Source organism: Gavialis gangeticus, unplaced genomic scaffold (genome assembly GCF_001723915.1).
Source record: "Gavialis gangeticus isolate Ggan-Ray unplaced genomic scaffold, GavGan_comp1, whole genome shotgun sequence".
NCBI lineage: Eukaryota > Metazoa > Chordata > Crocodylia > Gavialidae > Gavialis > Gavialis gangeticus.
The window spans coordinates 108,193,202-108,213,467 of NW_017728992.1; the positions used below are offsets into that span (position 1 = coordinate 108,193,202).

Consider the following 20,266-nt stretch of genomic DNA (forward strand, 5'->3'; position numbering starts at 1 on the left):
CATTTTCTTAAATGTTGTAAACTTAATTCACCTAGCCCCCACATTGCATTTTAAGAGTACCTCTGGCACTGGTACAACAGAGATATGCTTTCTGGGAAGCGGATAACTTCATGTTGATAAAATGCAACATTTGAATGGCTTATGCATTTGGTACATGTTTCTCCAATCCTGCTCAGTTACATATTTCTTCTGAGGGTGGATACTGAATGCTGACACAGATGTGAATTTCAAAACCTATCCAGATGCCAAAAGCATCTGTCACAGATATAATCCCGGCAGCTTCTCCAGTTTTTGTCTGGTCTATCCAGGTAAAACAATTTAAGAATTTTTAAAGGGAAAAAAAGGGATTTCTCTCTCTTTTCTTCCCTTTTGCTCCCCATCTCACACAGAAATCCCATCCTTACCACAGAAACCATGGACAGTGAAAATGTTTAAGTCCCAGTTTAAATCAATCACCAGGGATCAGGGTTTTCCGCTCACCATGGAAAAATGCAGATTTTCTCTTTTAAAGGAGAAGACCACAAGAAACACACGGGTTTCCCCTTGCAGGCCGTCAGCCTTTCACTTGCAGGAGGCTGCTTGGGGCTGGGGGCATCATGAGCATGTGCACATACAAGTAGCTGGAGCAGGAGTGGGATGGCGCACTGGCACAGAGCTTTTCCTCTTGGTGGCCAGTATCTATGGACTGAACCACCCTGTGTCACGAAGCCCGCCCGCTGCCTTGGCACCTTCTTCCTCCTTCTGCACCTACTGACAGGTATGCATGGAGAAACAGCAGCAGGGAGGCATGGAAGGAATGGGACGTGGGGCAAGAGTGCTCGGGGTAAGCTCTGGGCCATGACAGGTGCCCGGTGCCGAGGCTGGGGCCTTTTGTGGCTCCACAGCAGGCAGGGACAGTGATGGGCCTTCCTTTTCCAAGGCACTGCACCCGTTTCCCCTGCCCCCAGCCTAGGGGCTTGGGCTCAACTTTGGTAGGCTCCCGTTGCCCTGAGTCATGTGTACACGTGCACCCAGCAAGCGCTCTCTCCGTTTCCCCTGCTGGCCTGCCTTGCACTGCTTCCCCCTCACCCCGACTCCCTTTTTTTCTGCCGGCGCCACTGACAGATGCCGAGCAGGGCAGGGGGGATGGCACTTTACCAGAAGAGGAAGAGCATTAATTCGATCTGGCTCCATGGCATCTGTACAGATCGGGCACTACAGTGGGGCTTTTTGGTGCTTTTATCTAATAGCTGATTCAATCAACTATTAGATAAAAGCACCAAAAAAGCCCTGCTAAAGCGAGCAGTCTGTACAGATGCTGAGTAAGCCAGGTCCAGCTAACACACTGCCTCTTCTGGCCATGTGTTGGGCTTGGTGTGGGGCACCGTGAGCTGAAAGTAAAGTGCTGGAGGTTTTTTTCCATGTCTGTAAGCAGATGGCTTCATTGGTGAGTGGTGGGAGCAAGTGATGAATAATGCTGCTGCCCACACAGTCCTCTGAGATGGCCAGGCGATGCAGACCCCGCTTTCACTAAGGCATGGCCCCCACAGTTTTCCTCAGTTCCTAGCATAGGCAGGGCTGGAGTGAGTGGAGAAATGAGGCATGGCCTCCAAGACAGGCACCAGCAGCACTGGGGAGGGACGGGGCTGTGGGTCAGAAGTGCAGGGCACCAGCCAGGCACAGAGGGATGCAGGGGGCTGCTGGTTGGGAGTGAGGGGCACTGGTAGAGCCCAGGGGGCTGTCGCTTGGGAGTGAGGGGCAATGGCATGGCCAGGGGCAGGGCACCAGCATATTAGGGCTGCTCAGCAACCACAAAGCAGTGGAGGGGACAGCCGCAGCTGGACCTGTGTCCTAGTGAGCAAAGGAAGCACAGGGAGCTCTGGTTTCTCATGATAAAACACCAAAACCAAATGCCAAAATATATAGGTATTTAGAATTTATTTTATTATAATGATTGAGGCAATGGTAGGCTTCCAAATTGCCTTAAAATTGCAAATATATCAATAAAACATTGTATTCCACTGATACCTATATAGTGACATTTCATTTTAAATCACAGAAAAATGCAGATTTCGTTTTTGTTTTTGTTAAGTCAGAGAGTTGGCGATTTTTAAAGAGAAAAAAAACCCAGGATCCCTGTAATCAGCATGTCCTGGTAAAAAATCAAGCTTAGTCAGAAAATCTCTAAGAGCTTAGTCAGGAGGTAAGGTTCAACCTGTTGCAATTTGGCAGGAGCCCAGTGCAAGCATTTGTCCCATAGGGCAGAGGTTCCCAATCACCGGGCCACAGCCCAGTAACAGGCTGCAAGGGGTTGGCAGCTGGGTCATGGCATGAGCCACCAGCTCAGACCCCGGTCTGTCCACCCGGGCAAGCGGCTTCCAAGGCCTGAAAATCAGAATTAGGGAATTCCATTTCCCTAATAAACCAGAATTAAAAGTGGACTTGGGAAAGTCATCCCTAAAGAAAGGGAGGGGTAGGAGATTGGGTCTCCTACTGTCTGATACACAAAGGAAACAATCTTCTACCCCTAATCCTTTAGTCCTGAGTTAAAGCTAGGACAGCATGGTCCGGGTAATGGGCTTTTACGGGATTGACAAAAGTGCTCTGCCAGGTAGAAACAATTAAGGAAGAATCAAGAAAATGGAGTTATTGCTGTTAGTTCTCAGCAATAATGTTAGGCTAACTAAACCACACTTATTCTGGACTTTTTCTCATGTGTCCAGGACTATGAATCAGAACCTTTTTAAAAGACATTAAAGTCGCATTACAGCCTAACAACACTGGTCAAATTGGACAAGACTCATTTAATGCATGAAGTTGTTAAGTAAGTGCCATTCTTTACAAGAGTGTGGTTTTCTTGGAACAGATGCCATCTTCTGAGTAGCTCACAGAGTAAAGGCACTAGACATAACAACATTAATATACAGCCAAGCAGACCAATATGTGGTGTGCAGTCAGAGTAGGTGAAAACACAGCACACCAGGAGAAAAAGCTCACAAACTGAGAGAAAGCTTGATATATGCACCTATGCAGGCAGGGATGGTTACTCAGCTGTAACAGATTCCACTCCTTACAATCGTTAATAGTTTGAGAAGATTTTGAAATAGAGGGATCACATTTTAAAGATGAAAACAGAGCACTGACATCACTGGACTCATCAAGGAACCGGCAGATGGAATTGCAGAGCCATTGGCTACTGTCTTTGAGATCTCAGGTAAGGTGCCCAGAAGACTGGAAAAGGACAAATAATTTTCATCCTTAAAGAAGGAAAAAGAAGGACTCAGGGAATTACAGACTGGTCAGTATAACTCCAGTACCTAGAAAGACATGAACAAGTTATCAAAAAATCTATTTCTAAGCTCCTAAAGTATAAGAAGATGATAAGGAATACCCAACACAGATTTGCCAGTCATGCAACATGTTTTGTGAATAAAGGAAGACCAGTGAATGTGATATACCTTGACTTTAGCAAGGCTTTTGATGTTCTCCCACAACATTCGCATAATGAAGCTGAAGTAATATGGTCTACATCAGTGATGGTAACCTTTTTGGCAGGAGTGCCACAAGTTAAGCCCCACTATCTCCCCAGATGCTACTCTAATCCCATCCCCTGCCAAGTGATAACCTGATAGAGTTTGCACCCTGGGGTACTGGAGCAGAGGCAAGGCATATTAGACTCTTCAGCTATGGGGAGCAGAGCAGGGATGGGATGCTGCTGTGATAGAAGGTGTCACCTCCAAGAGTTACATCAGGCCGATTTCCGATACAGGCAATTCTCTTTATATTGTTGCCAATCCAATATCGGACTGATGTATTGGTGCACCTCTAGTCTGAAGTAAATAAAAATTCAATAAAAAGTTCAACAAGGACAAGCATAAAGTCCTATACTTAGGAAAGGACAGTTAATGCACACAAAAGGGGAAGCAACTGGCTAGGCTGCAGTAATGCAGAAAGGGATGTGAGGTGTATAAGCCAGGCTGAATCCGAACCAACAGTATAACATCATTGCAAAAAAATAAAAGAAAACCCAAACCTAATAGGGTAATAAGATGCATTAAACAGGAGTATTTTCTTCAAGTCACAGAGAGCAATTCTTCCACTCTGTTCAGCATAGCAAAGCCTCACCTAATATCTTGTGTCCAGTTTGGGGACAGTCCTTAAACACAAAAATTGGTGTTATAAAAAGGATGGTTATCAGCTGCTCTCTGTGTCCACAAGGCACAGAACAAGAAGTAAAGGCTGAAATTGCAACAGGGAAGATTTAGGTTGGATATTAGACCTTTACAGTGATGGAAGTGGTTAATTTGTATGGCCAGAACTGATAAATTGCCGTGACTAACTCACTCCACATGTGAATATTATTAAACAAAAGGGTTTTCCCCAAGCATCGTTTTCCTCTGTACTCTAATTATGTAGCTTGCTGCATGTTTTGACTGCCAATATTTGAAATTCAAGCATTGTTGGCTATTTGGCTAAGTCAGTCACCGTATTCGTCTTTTCTCCCCACTAGGAAAGTCATTTATCAAGAGAAAACCGTGAAGTCCCAAGGACTTAAAACCTCTTAGGGAGAAGCACCTCTGAGCAGGACAAAAGACTGAATAACAGATCTGTATGGAGTCAATAAAATAACTCTATGTATATTTGTTTCTCTTTGAACCTTTGACTTGCTGCTGTGTCAAACCAGAGAAATAACAGACTTAAATGTGCAATATGAAACTTGGAAGGGGGGCAAGGGTAAGTTTTGGAACACAGCCAAATATAATCAATTATTTTATAAAAGAGATACCCACATGTAGGTAACACGGGAGCAGGAACTGCTCTAGGATCATTGTTGCCCGGCCTCCCGAGACAGCAGGAACAGAACTTGGATCTCTGTGTTGGAATTGATGCATATTTGCAAACTGTTTTGCAACGATGTTATACTGTTGGTTCGGATTCAGCCTGGCTTATACACCTCACATCCCTTTCTGCATTACTGTAGCCTAGCCAGTTGCTTCCCCTTTTGTGTGCGTTAACTGTCCTTTCCTAAGTATAGGACTTTATACTTGTCCTTGTTGAACTTTTTATTGAATTTTTATTTACTTCAGACTAGAGGTGCACCAATACATCAGTTACTATACCTTTATTGCCAGGACCTACAAAGTTAACATTTGTAGATGAGGGAACAACTGAACTCCTACCACTAGCAATTGCTTGCAATTATTTTGTAAGAAACAGGGCTAGGAATTGACTTATTAAACGAAACCCAAATGTCAGTCTTCACATTCTTAAGTTCCGTCAGTTCAGAGGAACCTATGGCATGGTCTGGAAGGCTTGCTTTGCCAGGCAGTATAAAGTTCACGGGCATTAAAGTTTTAAGATACAATTTAATCTTAGTGATAAGCATTCTTTTATCTTGGATACTTTAGATTTCCCTGTGGAAAAGCATGAGAAAGTAAGTTGCCTCTAAGAAAGGGGTATTTTAAAAGTGCCACAAAATTGGTTAGGTTATGTCCATCTTAGCATTTTATTTTATTAAAAACAAACTTTTGCTAAATAGTACTTTGGGACAGAGGCTCTGTGTATCCAGGTGCCCCTGAAGTGCCATTTAATGAGTAGTTTGGATTTGAATGGCTTTACACATGCTGCAAGAGTAGACTGTAATCACCCTACTGTAGTGTAAAATTATCCCCTGGAAAGCCAAAAGTAACTATCCTCTAGTGCAAACTACAGTGATATGCAAGTAATGAATGCAGTCTATTACTAGCTCCCGCATCACACAGAGGCAAGGTAGTACAGTAGTACCTAGAGCAGGTAGCTGCTTGTTATTTCTGGACACCAGCATAATTTACAGTGATCTACAAACAACAGAAATTACTATTAATGTGTCATGTGTGTGCAACACAAGTTACTATACCTTTATTGCCAGGACCTACAAAGTTAACATTTGTAGATGAGGGAACAACTGAACTCCTACCATAGCTACCAGTGAAAGATGCAGTATAGTTCCACCAACCTGAGAGAGAGAATAACAGCCCATTCTTGAAAGCAGCGGGTGTTTTGCCTGAATAAGTGGTGCAGGATTAGACTCTACATTGATTGCACATTATGACTGCACTAGTTAGAAAAAGAGAACAGATGTCAACTAAATGGGGAAGTGTGGGACAAAATAGAAATAATCGTAAAAATGTGCCCAAGGATAAAATAAATTGATCCTAAGACCCTAACAAACATTCTTGGATCAGGCAAAATGATGAGAGTCATTGTACTAGTTTGGCTTTTATTTTCTTGCTAATATTGCATAACAGAACTACACTAGCATGAGGAGGAGGAGGGGGGAATAATAAAAATAAGTTATCAATGCACTATTAACTCTACATGCTCTTACCTATTAATAAGATATTGATGTCTCCTCTAATGCGTGTCCCATTGTCGAGAACTTTCTCATTACCTCCAAGTAGCATACACAAAATGGCTTTTTTAATATACGCATGGCCATGAATGCTTGGTGCTAAAGACTTGCTTAAATGGTCAAAGATATCCTATTTAAGAAACAGGAAACACTTACATTGCAGATTATCAACATTAGAATAGAATCTCATTATCCATTAGCCAGTATTAGTGCAATTTATAACTTACTTTAGCTTGAGCTTTACAGAATTTCTTGATCTTTGTCACACCATCAGCTGAGAATGTAGGTGCTATTTCTTTGCTCATCAGTTTGGTATTATTAGCCAGCATTATTGTCCTGGATATTTTTCCCCCAGATGCAGAGAAATGGCATGAGATTAACTATTAAATAAATTAACTATTACATACATACTGGAATAAAAGCTATCGTCTTCACAACACAAAGAGCTACTTGCTAAAAAAGGAGAAAGTAGAATCAAATTCAAAGAGATTATTAGATTTATCCTTTCCATTATGCCCTAATGAGGGAAATCCTCATTGGGGAAGGATTTAATGAATTCTTAATATCAGGATTAAAAAGAACTTGAATAATAGTGTAGTGAATAATACTCCAATTCATGCTTCTTGTGCTGCACGTTACCTAATCAGAGAATGGATTTTTGAGCTATAAGATTTCTAATTTTAGGGAAATAAAAGAGTGACTGTTTGCCTGCTTTTATAAAGGTTTGCGCTGTGTCATGTATAGGTGACCAGGCAACTACTTTTAGCCACAATGAAAATCAAAGGAGGACATAAATTGCATTTTGGGGTCATTAAAAATGGGAAAAAGGAGCACACCTTGATTTGCAGTCTCCTAGGTTATGCATCTATTGCTGGTTCTCTTTATACTACAAAGTGCAAATTGATACTTCTGAGGAAAGTGTTTGTAAGAAAGTTATTGCATTAAAATGAGAAATTTAATGAGAAAATGCTTCAAAATACATCATCAATTAGAAGTTACCTAAAGAAAAAAAATTAATGATGCCAATAATCTGTATGTGAAGAGCAACTGAACTACAAAGATATCTCCAGAATTTTTTAAGAGAAAAATATCATTTTGTGTCACATGGCAAACTACCAAGGTGAATTAACCTAAATTTCCTAAATATGTTGGATGAAAAAACATAGAGATATAGGTCTGAAAAAGTCCTCTGGGGTCACTGATAACCTGTTACAGGTACCCAGGAAATACAATATCATTCACAAATTGATCAAGCTACATTTCAAAACTAGCTAGGTTTTTGCCCCACTTTTGCTATTGGACATTTCATAAGTTTGGTGACTTCATCTACATAATAACAACTCAGATGCTCACCCCAATATGAAAGTCTATTGCCATCATCTGAAGCTGAAACTTTCTTTGTTGTATGGGTAGACAGTGTTATTTAGCTACTACCTGAGTGCTCTCTCAAGATTTACGTTTGTCTAACCAAATTAACACCTACAACAAGATCCAAAAGCAAGGAAGCCAACCAGCTAGTCTTTTCAGGTACCTCCTGGTTGCTGAAAATCTGCCAACCCCTGTAGATGGACAGCCCATACCATAAAGAGAGGCACTATATATGGAAATATGTATACAGGGGCTGCAACCCTTGTTTATACTGCTCTGAACTGGTATTTCTGTCCCTGCCACAAGCGCCCAAGCCACCTACACTTACCCTTATCACCGATCCCTGTCTTTAACAGCAGTGGAGAAGACAAATTCTGTGGTGAGAGCAAGTGCAGGTGTGAGACAGCAGCAGAGAGGGCTGTGGAGGGGCTGGGTGGCTCAGTGCAACTGTGCGCCTCCCAGCCCCCATTCTGTCCCATCCCAAATCAGACTCTCACTGACTGGAACCAATCTCTTCCCAAGCCAGATATGGCCCATGGGCCATAGGTTGCTGAGCCCTGTTGTATAAGGTTGTGATACCAATAATATGACATAATTAATTTGAATGAAACATGTTTTTTGTGTCATGTTGTGGGTTCAGGTCACTTGAGTCAAGAGCCACCTTAATAAAGAGGTTTCTTTATTTATGCCAACAGCAACCAGACAGCCACGAGACTCCTCTTTTGGCTCCCTCTCAGACTTTGGCCATCTTGAGATATGTGCAATAGTCATACCCTGGAGGGGAGTTGAGTAACAGTCTAACCCTTAAAGCTAGGGACAGAAGTTGGATATAAAACAGTTTTAAGTGATCCAAAGCTGGTTTAAACCTGTAACAGAACAGAAATTAAGTGCATACAAACCACTTTCAAAGTGGCTGAAACCAGTTTAAAATTAACCTGGTTGGATGTACCATCAGACTTAACTGTTTTAAGTTAAATCAGTTTATGGAACTTCTGTCCCAGATACCTTCCTGATTCAAGTTAAGTCACAGTCCTCCAGTATCCTACAATGTTTTACAGCCCTGGGCTTGCTGTCTGCTCCAGTGGAGAAGGGCTGCTCTCTGCCCCAGCTATCACAGAGCTGAGACACTAAAGCCTCTGCTCCCTGACAGCACCTGTCAGTTCAGTGGGGGCAAGTGAACAGGCTCCCAGAGCTCTCTAGCCTCCATCTGTACAGTCAAGGGGAAAGAAAGCCCCTGAAATGTGGGCTTTTTGCCCCTGCAGCAGCCAGGCAAGCAGAGTTGGCTTTGGCTCAGCCCCACCCTCTTCCCAGCCCCCAGCCTGTTAGAGAGGGGGTGCAGAGAGGGGTGGGGGAATGAACTGGCCTAGCCCTGACCCCCCAGCTGGGGTCTGTCCAGTGCAGGAGGAAAGCCCCCACTGGGAGCTTTTTGCTTCTCTGAAGCCAGGTGAGCTGGGCTGGGATTGGTTCAGTCCTGCTCCCTCCCCAATCCCTGCTGCCTGTGAAAGGGAGGGAAGGGGACAGACAGGACTGGCACAGCCAGGGTCTGCCCAGCGTGGAGGGGGAAGAAGTCCCTACTGGGGGCTTTTCACTCCTCTGCAATCCAGCTCACCAGGACAGGATCAGTTCAGCCCTCCTCCCTCCTCAGCCCCGGCCTGTGGGAGGCAGGGGCTGGGGGGAGGGGCAAATGCACCATCCCACCTTGGTGCTAACCCGCCCCCCAGCTGGGGTATGCCTGGTGCATGGTGGGAAAAGCTCCCACCAGAGGTTTTTCAGTCCCCTCACAGCCTGGCTTCCCCAGCTGGCATGGGCTCAGCTCCACCCTCTCCCCAGCCCCACCCCCCACCTGTGTACATTCACTCCCATCTCTCGCAGGCTGGGGCTGGGGAGGGGCTGGGGTTTAACTGATCCCATCCTGGTGAGCTGGGCTGTGTGGGAGCTAAAACCCCCAGTAAAGTCTTTTGCCCACACCAGGTAGACCCCAGCTAGGGGGCCCAGATGTGTGCTTTCCCCAACAGGTGTGTGCATTCTGAGCCAATCAGAGCCCTGCTAGCCAGCTGGGTGGGGGGAGGAGAAGCCCAAGCCCCATGGTGGGGACTTTTCCCACTCCATGCAGGCCCCAGCAGGGGGGCCAGGGCTGGGTGGTGCCTTCCCCCTCCCCGGAGGCAGGGGCTGAAGAGAGATTTTCTGCTGGCTCTCCCCAGCAGTGGGTGGGGGAGGGGGAAGAGGAGGGGAGGGGAAGTGGCATGTGTCCAGCAGCCAATCAGGCCTGGGCTACCTCTGGACTGGGTTTAGCATCCTTTTAGGCAGCTGGCCATGAGTGCCCCCAGGGTCCTGGCCTGGGCCAATGCAGGCTTCTGCCCATCTTGGCCACACAAACACTGAATGTCAGTTCAGTTTGTCACTGGTTCAAGCTACGCACCTTAAATTAACCTGCAAAGATTGAATTGATTCTTCCTCGGGCTTTTTGAACCTCTGTACTTAGCCTAATGGTATATAAGCCTCATATATGGTCTATACTACATTGAAAGGAAAACCTTGGAAGTTGTAAAATTGGTAAATTTTCTGCCTTTTGGGAGCTAAGCAGTAATGAACACTCCTTTTAGCTTCAGGTTTCACCAAAAGCTCCAGTTACTAAAGTCACACATGGACCTTGTTTTAGTGTAAAACAAGCAAGGTGAAAACAGCAATAGAAGATAAAACCCTTTAAATCATGCCTAAAGAAATAATTTCTTTTAAACTTATGTTAATAAAAATTCCTTTGTAGTTTACACACCCAACATCTCAGCCTAACATTAAAAATATCTCAAATCATTTTTTAAATCTCAATTTCAATTTAAAATAGTTTGGATGGCAGTGCTCAACCCCCAGCATGATGGCCAAATGTGGCCCACAACACCGTGGAATCTGGCCTGTAGGACTCCCCAGAGGTCAGGAAATTTGGCAGCAGGGAAGAATTGGCCATTAATACTGCCACCCCTCTCCACTGCCAAAATCCCAAGCAGCAGGTCAGAGCCGGGCCACAAGCCTCTCCTTCCTCTCCACCACCTTACCTGGTTGGAGCCAGGCCACACCTTTTCCCCATGCAGTGGATTGAACCAAGCTGCCCCACTGCTCTCCTCCACATGGCCAGATGGGGCCCTGCAGCACCCACCCTGGGTACCAGATTGGGTCCACTGGGAGGATTTGGCCTGTGGAGGAACAAGGCACTGCCCATCTGGGCCTACTGGCCAAAAAGGCTGAACTAGTTTAGGAGACCTACGGTCAACAAAAAAACATTTTGCTCTGATTTTGGGAGAATTTTTATGACTGCTTTCATCCATAACCCCCATAAAAGTGTGAACTGAACTACTAAATATTCTGTGATTAATCTTTTTGGTATTATAAAACATTTTTTTTCTCCCTGGAACACTGTACCACTTTACCATCCAGGAGAAAGATTGGGGGAAGAAAGCAATGCAACTACTATGGTTATAGCAGCATAGTGGTACAAGTTGAAAGATAATATTATTAAATAAGTTATTGAAATAAGAAATAAGGTTACATTAAGCTACATGTGTATATGAGATCATCCTACTCATCTATCATATTCTTTTTTTTACTCAAGTCATAGATTTCATAGATTTTTAGGGTCAGAAGGAACCTCAGTAGATCATTGAGTCTGACCCCCTGCTCAGGGCAGGAAAGAGCACTGGGGTCAGATGATCCCAGCCAGGTCTCCTCTTAAAGACCTCCAAGGTAGGGGAGAGCACCACTTCCCTTGGAGCCCATTCCAGATTCTGGTAACACTTACCATAAAGAAGTTCTTCCATTGTCTAGTTTAAATCTGCTCTGTTAATTTGTGGCCATTGTTTCTAGTTACTTCAAGGGGTGCCTTGGTAAACAGAGCATCTACTATACCTTGCTGTGCCCGCCCTCCCCCCCCCCAACTGCAAGGGGACTTATATAAAGGGGACTTAATATAAATCCTCTTTATATTAGCTGCTTCACAAACCCATGTAAAAATACCCCTTTCCACATGACTTCAGTGAAGGCACTTAACCCTTCAGTCCAATCTATATTTCACAGTTAGGGCGGCTAGGAGCTGGAACCAACTTCCAAGGGAAGTGGTGCTGGCCCCTACCCTGGGGGTCTTTAAGAAGAGGCTGGATGCCTACCTGGCTGGACTCATTTGAGTCCTGTTTCTCTTTTTGGGGTTTTTTGTTGTTCTCCCGCCCTGGCGGGGGGTCGGGCTAGAAGATCTACTAGGTCCCTTCCGACCCTTAATCTATGAATCTATGAATATCGGCAGGCCCTTAGAACTGCATGGAACTTTACTGAATTCAACGAAGTCTATTGCCAGAGGTAGACTCAGGGCCTAAGATGACAAAGGAAAAAGGCAGAAGGAAAGGAGAATCTTGGGTTTTCATGTAATGTGGCAGCTTTTAGAATTGCAAACAAATAACCCACAGTCCTGAGGGGAGAAAAATTAGAAAAAGTTACATAAAGATTAAGTTTCAAGTAATTACATTTTGTCACAATTCCTTCAACACAGCCCAAGCTACCAAGGAAATGAGCTGATGAGCATATGAAGAGAGACATGATTTGCTCCACAGCATCCCTCAAATCCAACACCGAAGTCTTCAAACTGTTTGGAATGAGTTGCATCAGTGGAAGCAACTAAATCTTTTAATGCTCTCTGAAAAGCAATCAGCTAGCAGACTCCCTCATTCAGCAACCTCCAATATAAAATAATTAAACCGTGAAAAGCTGTTCTGGTAATCTTACTTAAAAATCCTGTATTTCTTTACATATTGAGGATCTGATGGCATTGACTGAAGTCAGACACACTAATACCGTGGCAGAAACTGCACAATCTTCTCAAAAACAGCTCAGCTAAACTTCTTCAATTCTCTGACAGAGTTTTACTTTATGAAGGTCTGCTGTTGCAGCAAACCATCAGGGAAACAAGGTTAAATCCAAATCCATTTCAGTTGTAATCAAGTTATGTTTGGACTCAGGTCTCCAGAAGCTAATCTCTCTATTTTTCATATATGAAAACAAAATAAAGAACTTCAGCTTTAACAGAATTTATTTTACTAAATAGAATTAAATGAAGATCATGTAAAAGGGATAGTTAGGATAATCAAGTTAAATAATTTTTTCTTGATGCTAGTAAAATCTGTGGTTTTAAAGAAAACCTTACCCCATCAAATTAAGACTCCTTTTCACATGTGTCCATTTCATTTTAATTTAACAGGGAAGTTACATTCTGTTTATGGGCCACTTTCACTTCCTCGTTGTCACATATTAGGGAATGTTATACTTGTGCTTTAAGTTTTTTCAGGCGAGTAATTACATCCTTCAGTGAGGATTTATTTATAAAAGCAGAAAAGGCTAATTTGACTTATCACCACTCCTGTAAAACATTATTTAACAAAAGTTAAATACTAGGAATGAGTTTGCTTTTTATTGCCCATATAGTAAAAGGCCAAGCTGATGAAGTTCACATATATATGAAATGTGTACTGATTAGTTTTAAACAACACCTTGTCGGGGGGGGCAAGGAGGTGAAACACTTCACCACCACAGCGATGCTGCTGCATCTCAGGAGGCAGCTCCCTCTTGCCCTTCTTTCTGCTTAGGCTGGTACCAGTGTGAGCGTGCCCAAAGGGAAGTCTTCCACTCACTTCAAAGCCCCGTCCCCCCCAAAACAGAGGCAGGCCACCCTGAAGTGGTGGGGAAAGCTGCAGACAGCGGGGCACGTTGCAAGGGCGAGCAAGATCACCCAGAGCACTGGGGAGATGCTTGTTCTGGATGGCCAGCCCTTTTCCTTAACTGAGCAGCCAGGGTTCAGGCAGCTTATGGCACTCATGGCCCTATCTTACCAAGTGCCTGCACACACCACCTTTAGCAGGTGGTCCCATCTCTGCATGAGGCATGCAGGGAGTACTTGAGGAAGGAGCTGTGCAAGGCAGGGCCACAGGTAGCCTTGCACTTCACCTCCAACCTCTGGAGCAGCCGGGGTGGCGATCACACCTACCTCTCCCTCACAGGGCACTGGTGCCATCAGTCAGGCTGTCGGTGTGCTCTCCTTCAAGCCAAGGTTCTGGATGAGTCCCACATGGCAAGGGAGATCATGGTGGACATGAACCACATGGTACAGGGGTGGCTTGTTGGGCAGGACGAGCTCACCCACAAGTTCATGGTTACTGACAAAGGGGCCAATATGGTCAAGGCCAACTTTCTTGGCACCCACTGTGTGGCACACGGACTGCACCTCATGGTCAGAGATGCTTTGGAGAGGGACAGGGCTGCTGGTGATGGTGCTGTCACTACCACCCAGATCATTTCCAAATGCAGGAAGGTGGTGGGCTACTTCCACCGTAGCATCAACGGGGGCAAGATGCTGCAGGACAAACAGACAGAGCTGAGTACCCTGCAGCACAAAATCGTGCAGGATGTGGACACTCGGTGGAACTCCACATATCTGATGCTGGAAAGGCTGGTGAAGCAACAGAAGGCCATCATGAGATGGCCTTTCTCAAGGAGATTGGGATCAGTGACCCCCTTAACAAAGCTGAGTGGAGTACCATCTCCCAGATCTTGGCAGTCCTCAAGCTGTTCCTTGAGGCCACTGAGACCTTCAGTGCTGTTGATACCCTCCTTGGCCAGGTGATCCCCTTAGTGAGGGAACTGGAGAACCAAATGGAGAAGTCCAGGGGATCAGTGCTCCTGGCTGGGGCAGGCCGCTGTCACCAGATGTGCAGGCACTGGTGAGGCGGCTGAAGGAGGGCATTGAGAGACGGCTGGATTCCTTGTGGTCCAGTATGGTCCACATGTTGGCGGGCATGTGAGACCTGAGGGTGAAGGGGAGCACGTGCACTGGCAGTATCAAAACCCTCGATCACTGGACACAGGTGCTGGTCAACAAAGTCAGAGAGGCAGAAGTGCAGAGGCAAGGGGATGTGGAAGAGAGGGATCTACTTTCCTGTGCCAGCACTCCCGGCACCAGCCAGCCTCCTCCACACCAGCTGCTGCCAATGTGGGCCAAGGACATGGCTTCAATGTTGGGGTCCAGATGCACCAGACTGAGGCTTCGGTGGCTACCTCTCTCACTGAGGACGTGGAGGTGCTGGACTGCACCCCCTGCCCTGTGTGGGCAAGCTGCAGCCAGATGTGACAGGATTTGGCCATGGTTGCTTGGAAACACCTGTCCTGTCCACCAACCAGTGTTCCAAGCAAGAGTGTGTTCAGCATTGCTGGGGATGTTGTGACACCCAGCTGCTTGGATCCTACGTTGGTCGAGCAGCTGGTGTTCTTGAAGGTGAACCTCCTGCTGCTGGGGTTCCCCAAGCTCCAGGTGCAGACAGAGTGAATGCCACCCTCCTGTCTCCACCCGCACCTATTTCCTTTTTTCATTTTTAAAAAAACATTTAATGCTCCACTCTCAGAGCTGGAGGCAGCACTCACTGCATCACCAGCCAGCAGGGGAAGAACATGTCCTTGCTGAGCTATGCCAGGACAAACTTGGAGATATGGGCCGGGGCTATGGGGAGGAAAGCTCCCCACACTCACTGTTCCTGCTGGCGGGGGGTGATCCCCACTGCCCTGCACCACATGGGGGGCTCTGCACAAGCCCCTGAAACCCCAAGGCTGCTGCAGGAGTGGTGAGTCCCAGGGGTTTTCTTGGATTTTTTTTTTTTCTTAAAGAGCCAGAGCTGGCAAGGGTGGGGCATCCATGGGGGGGCTGGGGGTGACAGCGGGGGTCAGGGGGCTCATGCAGAGCCCCCCATGCAGCATGGCACAATAAGAGGCAGCACGGATCGCCCCCTGCCCAGCAGCATCCGGTGAGTGGGGCTTTTTTTAAAGGGTCGGGAGCTGGGGCAGGCAGGGCACCCATAAGGGGCAGGGGTCCCCACATGGTCCCCTCCCACTAGTCCTCCTTCCCCTGCCCCCTACTTACCAGCTCCAAGTCCGACTCCAGCTCATTGCTGCAGCGGGCGGGGACTGTCTGAATCATTGAAGCTCTCTGAATCTTTTCCGAAGATTTGGAGAGCTTTGAATTGATTTGGACCTTTTAATTGGTCCCATGATTCTATCTGGATTTGGAGATTTGGCCACCAAATCGAGCCAAATCTCCTCCAAACTGAATCACTACCTGAAGCTTTGGACAGCTCTACTTGTCAGCAGCTTGAGGTACAGTTTCCCAGAAACCCCTGCACCTTGCTCCTTGAAACTCGGGAGGCTTTGTGGTCTCAGCAGGGGCTAACATCCCTGCAGTTTTCACCCCCTTGTGCCTTAACACACACACGTGACATGAGTTTTGCTTTTTGGATTTTGAGGTGCAGCTTCCCAGGAACCCCTACTCCTATGTCCTTGAAACCTGGCAGGCTTCATGCCCGCAGAAGGAGCTACCATTCCTGCAAGTTTTATCTGAATCAGCCAAAAAATGACAATAGTATAGGTATTTCAGTGATTCCCCATTATACTCTATGACCGAATCTCTGAATCTCTCCTAATCGGCGTTGAATCTTTGGAAGCCAATTTGGCTGAATTGAGTCAGAACAGTGATCTGAATCTCTGAATCAAATCATTGGCCTCCAAATCTGAATCCAAATAGAATATTTCTCTATTTGCACAGGCCTATTAGTAACATATGGTACAGGTCTGAGAGAGTTTGGTAAATATTTGGTTGGTAGGTATATGAACAAACGAACTTCAGTGTCTACAAGTGTAAGTGTAATGCATATGGGGTAAAATAACTTCAACTGTAAGTACTCAGTTCTGGGTTCTGAACTAGCTATTACGACTCAGGAGCAAAACCTTGGCATCATTGTAGACAGTTTTTAAAAAAAATATCAGCTCAATGTGCAGCAGTGACCAAAACTCTAGTAAAACTTTGGGCATCATTAAGAAGGGGATGAAAAACAAAACAGAGATCATCATCATGCTACATTACAAATCTTGACTAGTGTGTGACGTTCTGGCCCCATGTCGAGGGGGGGGCGAGGGTGGCAGGGATATGATAGAAATCACAAAGAGTATGGACTGAGTGAGCAGGGAACTGTTGTTCACTAAGTCCCAGAATACTAGAATGAGGGGCACCAATTAAATGAGCAAGCGACAAATAACGAGTAATGCAACACATAGTTAACTTCTGGAAGTTATTGCCAGAAGAGATGGTAGAGGCAGATACCACAGCCAAGTTAAAAAAAGGGACTAGATAAATTCATGTAAGATAGATCTATTAATAGCTATTGAACAGAAAGGTTGGATGCGTTTCCTCTGGCATCTCTAAACCTATAATGTCAGGGAGGGTATTGGATAGGGGATAGATCACTTCAGTTATATCTGGTTCAATGCTCGCCCTTTATAGCATTCATTTCTGCCATTATCAGGAATGGGATACACCAGGCTAGATGGACCATTGGTCAGATATAAGAAGTGCCATACTATTTTTACTAATGGACATTCATTTTATTGACTGCAATGACATTAATCACCAAGACTTATTGACTGGTTACAGGTAGGTAAGAAAGTGTTGATTGTTTGATTTCAGAAGTAGTAAGGCTAACACACACACACACACACACACACACACACTGCGGCAAGTCTCACAAAAGAGAATCTGGGAAACCCTGAGCTATTAAAGAAACATCATGTTAAGGAGAGGAGCCAGCAATGGATATTTCATACTAAACCTTCAGCGGCCTTAAGGCAGTAGTTTACGTTGTTTGTTTCCTTTTCATGTAGATTTATGTAAATAAGCTATTTTAAATTCAAGCTATTTATACTGAATAGCATGCACTCTTTGAGTCTGGAGATTTCTCATTCAAACAGAAGCATAAAAACCCCAACTTGGTGGTGTGCTGCAGATTATAGCTTTCAAGTATCTTCAGCCATTATATAAATGCCGGTCTACTATAAGATAAGTGGAAGAGGAAGAGTGGTGTATGCATCTCTTTCAATGCAATATGTTCTCTTCTTATTTATTGCCTTTTTTGTTCACTGCTGCACATTGAATGACATTAAAAAACAAAACAAAATAAAACTATCTACAATAACGCCAAGGTCTTGCTCCTGAGTCATAACAGGTAGTTCAAAACCCAGCACCAAGTCGAGGCTATTTTTTTGCAGGTGAATTACCTTACACTGCAGGCACTGAAGCTCATCTGCTTTCTTTCTAGTTTTGTGAAGTGTAACTTTAAAGGCACAGGCATTTCACATTGTAGGCAGATACTTGGAAATGCATGCCAGGCAGAAATCCATCTGCTTTGATCCACTGAAAAATAGGTGGATTGAACCCAGATGTATAACGTTACAGAGAAAGGGTTCTTATAGAATCATAGAAAACTGAGGTGGAAGGGACCGTAGGAAGTAATCTAGTCCAGCTCCCTGCTCTAGTTGGACTGTCCCCAACTAGATCACCCCACCCAAGGCTTTTTTTTATCTGGGTTTTAAAAGCTTCCCAGGATGGAGATTATACCACCTCTCTGAGTAACCTGTCCCAGGGCTTTACTACCTTCCTAGTGAGAAAGTTCTTCCTAATATCTAACCTAAACTTTCCTTGGTGCAACTTGAGACCATTGATCCTTGTCCTGTTATCTGTCACTACTAGGATCAGTCTAGCTCCATCCTCTTTGGAACCACCCTTCAGGTAGTTGAAGGGTGCTGTTAAATCCCCCTTCAGCCTTCTCTTCTCCAGACTAAACAAGCCCAGCCTGTCATAAGTCATGTGCCCCAGCACCCTAACCTTTTTTTTTTTGCCTTCCACCAGACTCCAATATGTCTCCATCTGTTCTGTAGAGGGAGGCCCAAAACTGAACACAATACACCAGATGTGACCACACAAGTGTTGAATAGAGAGGAAGAATAACTTCCCTCGATCTGCTGGCAATGCTCCTACTAATACAGCCCAATATGCTGTTAGCCATCTTTGCAACAAGGGCACACTGTTGACTTATATTCAGCTTAGTGTCCACTGTAACCCCCAGGTCCTTTTCTGCAGAGCTGCTGCTTAGCCAGGTGGCTCCCAGCTTGTCTCAGTGCATGAGATTGTTCTGTCCTAAGTGCAGGACTTTGCACTTTTCCTTATTGAACCTCATGAGATTCTTTTTGATCCATTCCTCCAATTTGTCTAGGGCTCTTGGAATCCTAGTCCTCCCTCTAGCATATCTACTACTCCCCCCAGGTTTGTCTCATCTGCAGATTAGCTGATGGTGCACTCCATCCCATCTTCCAGGTCACTGAGAAAGATACTAAACAAACCAGCTTCAGGACTGACCCCTGGGGCACTCCATTTGATACTCGCTGCCAACTAGACATCAGAACATTGATTACTACCCTCTGAGCCTGATGATCCAGCTAGTTTTCTGTCCACCTTACAGTCCGTTTATCAAACCCGCATTTCCTTAGCTTGCTTGAGAGCTCTTGCGTGTCCTCTCTGTTAGACTTTACTCCTGTTCCTGTTTTTATCTTTATTGAGAACAGGTCATTCAGATACAGGTGACAAGAGTTGCTCTTTGCATACATTAAATGTGATTCCAGAAATCTGGCTGGGGTCTGGGAAGTGGAAGAAATGTATTTACATCCAGAAGGCCTATTCCTTTAGGGCTGAAAAGAACTCATAGGGCAAGTGCATTGTTTCTATTGTTTTTTTCCCCTTTAAAAGGATCCTATTTCACCCCTCTCCAAAAGGTGCCGAGTTTAAGGAGTTTTGATTATTATGAAAAATCTCCAGAAGTTGGGTCACATTGGGGTTTGATTATTATGCAAAATGTTGAGAAGCTGGGGTTTTATTCCTGGATAAGTGTCCTGCCCTGGCCAATTTGTTCTGTAATATATATTCTGAATTTAGTAAATAGACCAGTCTGACTTGATGCATCCAGCCTACTAAGGTATATTAGTCAACCAGCTTATTCCAGTCACTAGAGTTCTCCCCAAGATGATTAGTCTTCAAGAACCACCAGGAACCACTGAGTACCAAAACAGTATTTGATAAAGGCCTCTTCCATATTAAGAGATAACTGCAGTGCTATTAAACCAAAGTCCAGCTCTTTATCTTACAGGACCATTCCCAAGGGCTCATATCCATACAGAGTCCCCAGATGGCTCCATTCATTAAACTCTCAGGATGCTCCACCCTCTGCCTCTCTGCAAGAACTGTGACAATATCTAGTTTTCTTCCCTTGTGCAGAAATACACAGACAACTACATTCCTGTCTCAGCATTTATAGGGCATGTTTTAGTCTGCTACTAATTTTCCACTTGGTTTTGCTTATGTAGTGTGAAGGAGAGCAGAGAGGAAAGCCTGTTTAAACTAAAAAAGAAAAAAAGGGAGGTTCTCATCAGCATTGAAAACCTGATCAATGCCTTAAAGGCAGAGAGACAGGGATCAATAGAGCTTTGGGGTATAATGAATAGAGGAGGGAAACCCAAAGTTAAAAACAATGGCAGTGGTGGGCAAGCAAGCATGAGGTGGAAAAAGTTTTAAAGAGTAGAAATGAAGATCTAGAGACAGATGGAAAGTGGATGAAGGTAGAAAAGAAA

At 44.9% G+C, this 20,266-nt stretch overlaps 1 long non-coding RNA gene across 1 annotated transcript in view; it reads right to left on the minus strand.

Annotated features, from left to right (window-relative positions):
• Positions 1–6,481, minus strand: part of LOC109304256 — a 52,126-nt gene extending 45,645 nt beyond the window's left edge. The window contains exon 1 of the long non-coding RNA XR_002099321.1: positions 6,347–6,481. This is a non-coding gene — a long non-coding RNA (uncharacterized LOC109304256). The remainder of the gene's footprint in view (positions 1–6,346) is intronic.
• Positions 6,482–20,266: the final 13,785 nt, after the last annotated feature.